The following is a 5,229-nucleotide window of genomic DNA, read 5'->3' as shown; positions in this document are numbered from 1 at the left end:
TTGAGGTTCTGAGGTTGAATTTGAAGCTGTGAGTCCTAATACCCTCTTTTTACTCCTCACAACCAGGCTTTTCTGTGGCTGCTACCTACTTTGCCATCATCAGAACCTTAAGTGCCATTGCACAAGTGAGTTTCTGAATGGCCCTTCATGCTCAGCTCTCTGGTTTTTCTGCTAATGTGTTTATCCCAAGGAAATAAAAATATCCATGAAAAGAGAGATACAGGATTCTGTATTGACTCATTCCCTGGCCCAGGAGGCCTTTTGATTAAACAGTACTCACTGTACAAACTGAAAAAAGGCTTTAAAAGTACCCTATGGGGACCACTTATGATTAGATGACTCATATTTTGATTATGTAGAACTAAAATCTCAGCCATCACCTAATGGCATCCCTGGGTGAGGCCTGCTGCTAATCCTCGTGGCATGCCGTGTCTTTTGAGATAGCTTGAATACACGGTCTTTATAAGTTTACTAGAGGCCCAGTGCATGAAATTCATGAACGGGTAGGGTCCCTAGGCCTGGCCGGCAATCAGGGCCCATTGGGGCCTTCCAGCTGCTGGCTGGGGCCTTCATTCCGTGCTGGCCCCTGGTGATCAGCACACATCATAGGGAGCAATCGAACTCCCAGTCTCTCGGTTGAACTCCCAAGGGGACACTTTGCCTATTAGCCAGATAGATAGATAGATAGATAGATAGATAGATAGAGTGGGCTAATTTGGAAGAACTGACTGGAAAATTCAGAACTACTGAGTTTAGTTCAGAAGGAAAAGATATGTTCTATTCCAGACTATTTTGTTGTGCGAATACATTTTAAACCATTTTCACTGATTAGATTGCACATAAGGGCTAATTCCCCTGAAGCTTACTTATGCATTGAGCTTCTATCTCAGTGCCTGAGGTTGAGGGTCTATGTCAGCATGTGGTTTGCTGGCCATGACTCGGGAATGAAGGGAACCTTGGAAAAATGCAAATCAATGCGGAATAAATACAAACATTGTTTCACATGCTAAGTGAATTCATCACTTTAAAGAAAACCTTGGGTTTTTTACTTTGGTGACTCATTGTTTGTTCCATGATAGAACACTGTGGGAAGACAAACAATGGCTACCCAGCACCCCCTTGATACACAAGAAATTGGAAGTGCTTTATTTCAGGTGCTGCTTTCCTTATACCATTTTGCCCCTTAACTTTTATCATCCAATATCATGTCAAATCTGCATGTCTTTAGTCAGTGCTACAAGGGCAAGCACAATGGCCCTTTTTAATCTTGACAAATAACTTAGACTCTCTAAGCTGCATTTTGCCATCTATAAAACGGGGTAATAGTAGTGACCGCATAGAGTTGCTGGTGAGGGAATATTCTCTGGTTCTCTCTCCTACCAGTGTTCAGGACTCCTCCCATTATTCTGGGATCTTCTCTCTCTTTGAATTGTCTCTAACTCATTCACCTTTAACCCCACATTCTGGGGCCTCATCTTTATCACCCAGTTCTGGATCCCCCCACAAAAGCCAGGTCATCTAATAGGAAATTTGTGATTGGTTCTTAAATGAACCATTTCTTTTCCTTTCTTCAAACACGTGTAAACTACAAGATGTGACAACAGTAGGTTTACAGTTGTTCCTACAGAAAATAAAAAAATAATAAACTAATACAAGAATAAACTCTGGCCCTGGCCTGTTTCTCAGTGGTTGGTCCTCACACTGAAGGGTCTTTGGTTCGATTCCCAGCCAAGGGCACATACTTAGGTTGCAGGTTCGATCCCAGACCCCAGTCGGGGTGCAGGAGACAACCAATCAATGAGTCTCACATAGATGTTTCTCTCTCTCTCCCCCTCCATGCCTCCTTCCCACTCTCTCTCTAAAAATCAATGGTAATGAATTTTCCTCCCTTCCATTCTCTCTAACAATAAATAGGAAGAATATCCTCAGGTAAGGATTAACAACAGTAAAAAAGAATAAACTCTGTTTCCTGTACTCACGATTGTAAACCTACTTTTGCCCTGTGTTTTGTGTCCAAATGGCAAATGCTATTAGCTGGAATTTTTAGTAAATGGCGTCATTTATTTATTTATTTTCTTACTTGTTTTTAAGGAGATTATTTATGTTCATTGTGTTCTTGCCATCTGTTTTCATATTCCTTCATCAGAGGTTCCTGAGCTGAAATCCATCTGTTTCCACAGAGGAGCCAGTTTTTATCTTCATCCCATTGTGCTTCTGTGCATAGTCTAGAGCTGCAGTGGTGCCCCGTTGTTCTGGATTCTCTTCTTGGATATCTAACCAAGGTCAAGTGTGATTGGTACCTACTCCAGCCTTTTCTGGACTGACTCTATCCTTCCTCTTGCTAACTCCCAGTTCTTCCATCATCCATATCGGTTCATGACTGTCCGTTACTTTATTATGTGGCTCCTTCTTAGCTTATCCAAACTGTAGCTCTTGTCAATAGACTGAAGAAATCTAATTGCAATACAAAAACATCAAGACTAGGGTCATGTAATTAGCTCATTTGACAAACAATTAGGGGAATTATAGTGTGCAAAGCATTGTGTGAAATTTATCACATAAACTCTGCCTTCAGTAGCTTTATAGTTCAGTTGAAGAATACGCATATGTGGAGAGAACATTATAACTTAATTATGACTAAATTAGACATTGGCAAAGGTGTTGCAGAGGTACAGTAATGCACTACAGAAACAAATCCAAAGCTTGTGAATGTTCTAAATGACTTCCCGTCACTGCGGATGTTCACCCAGAACTTCATCTTCTGATGAGTTGTTTCTTGCTTGGGTGTCTGTTAAACTAACAATGGAATCAAGACAAGGGATACCTCTCATTGATAAGTCTGTGCTGTCATTTTTCTGACTATGAAATCAACAACATCTTTTCCAGAGATTTCATCAGCATGCAAGATGGAAAAAAACATTTGACTGGGCTTAAAAAAAATATATCTGTGTGCAACTTCTTTGTTTGCCACTAGATAGAAGCATGACTAATGCACCCTTCGCTCATTTTCTCCTCTGAAAACCCCTTGTGTGATGAGGATAATAGCAGAGTTGTTGTGATCAAACAAATCAGGTGAAAATGGTTTAAAATGTAGGAAGCCCTGGGAATTAGGTGTATTATTAATGTAACTAAATGAATAATCTGTGGACACAAATGAGAAAATACAATTCCAGCTCCAGTCAGCAAAGAACTGCAAAAATGTGGGTGAAAGAGTCATCATTCTGCCCCATAATGAATGGCTTCCTTTCTATGTCCTTGCATCTATCGTCAGGGACAATTTGGTGTTCCACATATAATCTTCCTCTCTTTGTTAGAGCTGCACACAACATTTACCCTTCTGATAATACTCAGAAAACATAGTTATATGCTCATCTTTTGAGCTATCCATGAAGACTTATATATCTCAGGAGTAGAGAGGCTCTCATAAAAGGCACAGGATTCAGCATCTAGAGCCCAAAAGAGGTAGTAAGCAGGTCATATTATAAGTAGTGACTATAATCAGGCTTTGCCTATATACAGTCTTTTCTCCTAAAATGCATATTCTGGCTATATCATATTTTCTTTTGATCCTGATTATTGTGTTTGTTATATTGATCAATTGAGAAAGGGTAGGAAATAATTATAACAACTACCACAGTAATACTTTGTACACTTAGTAATAGTTGTAAGTAATTGGTAATGTACTACTATCCAAAATCTAATCACAAATTATAGCCTAATATAACTTATAGTGTTTTAAATGTGGAACAGTATCAGGTGTTTGTCAGGTTTATCTTAATTTAATTTCAAGCCTTCAAATCAAAAAGTTATTTTTTTCTTAATGCGTTAAAATAAGAAAAGGGTTTTATAACTTCTCTCACTGGGTTGTTCAGTATTAACAAAAGTAACCTTTCTCTTTATTCTTAATTTTACTTTTGGCCATTTTATTTTATATTAGAACTAGAGGCCCAGTGCACGAAAATTCATGCAGTGTGTGTGTGTGTGGGGGGGGGGGGGGGGGGGTCCCTCAGCCCAGCCTGTGCCCTCTCACAGTCTGGGAGTCCTCAGGGGATGTCCTACTGATGGCTTAGGCCTGCTCCCCAGAATCTGGCCTCTCTCTGAAGAAGGCAACCAGGGAGATGCTCAAGGGATGGTGCTGGCCCCCGCCCACCCCTCCGCCACAACTGGTCGCCACCCCCACCATCGCCATTTCCTCCCTCTGCCTGCTGACATGTGCCTTGACTGGCCTGGCACCGCCTGCTTGCTGGCCCCACCCCCCGCCAATTGGTTGTTCTGCCTTTCAGTCAATTTGCATATTATGTATTTATTATATAGGATCATAATTGAAGACAAAGAGTAATGGGGTGTCATTATCTTTAAAATAACATGTAATACATCCACAGATAACTAAATTATTCATCGTTTTTATTCTTCATACTAGAGGCCTGATGCACAAATTCGTGCACTGGTGGGGTCCGGCCGGACAGCCCTGATTGGGGCTGATCAGTCCTGGCCAGCCAAGGGGAGGGACCAAGGGCAATTGGCCAGCAGGCCCTAACCCCTGTCAAACTCCCAGTTGAACTCCAGGTTGAACTCCCAGTCAAGGAACAATTTACATATTAGCCTTTTATTTTATAGGATTCTTTTTGACTCTTCTCCCAAGCTCAGGATAAAACTCACTCTTGCTATGACTTACTTTCTCTTCTCTTCCCTGATCAGGTGTATGTAAAATGTGTGGTCATGCACTAAAAACACCCAAATCCGCTACTTCCCTAGACTCAATGTACTCCTCAAAGCCTACTCAGCCTGGCTAAGGTAGATATAATGTGGAATTTAGTTTTTTAGCATAATTTTGGGGGGATGTATATGTGTACCACTCTCTCACTTCACAAAAGTTTTATTGATATAATCTGCTTATGATCTATGATTTCTTAAACTTGTTCTTCTGTGTTTTGCAGGCATTCTCTACTTTATAAGATGTATGTGTAAAGAAAATTCTATATTTCTGTTTTTGTACCTTTTTTATTATTATGTTACAGCATTTGGCTAGCTTTCTTTTATTCACTTTTGCCCAGTTCCCAACAGAATACCTATGGGAACTCAGGAAATGATTATAATTTGTAACTACATCCAAAGCTGAGGCTGATAGTAAACATATTGCAGGACCATAGGGAGCATTTTTGTTAATTAAAAATATATGAAGCAGAAAAGAGAACTAGAATATAAAAGAGACATTGGCATATGGTTTTC

This window comes from Myotis yumanensis, unplaced genomic scaffold, assembly GCF_028538775.1.
Source record: "Myotis yumanensis isolate MYYU_CA2020_CCGP unplaced genomic scaffold, mMyoYum1.0.hap1 SCAF_9, whole genome shotgun sequence".
Taxonomy (NCBI): Eukaryota; Metazoa; Chordata; class Mammalia; order Chiroptera; family Vespertilionidae; genus Myotis; species Myotis yumanensis.
Note: the sequence above shows the minus strand (reverse complement) of the source record.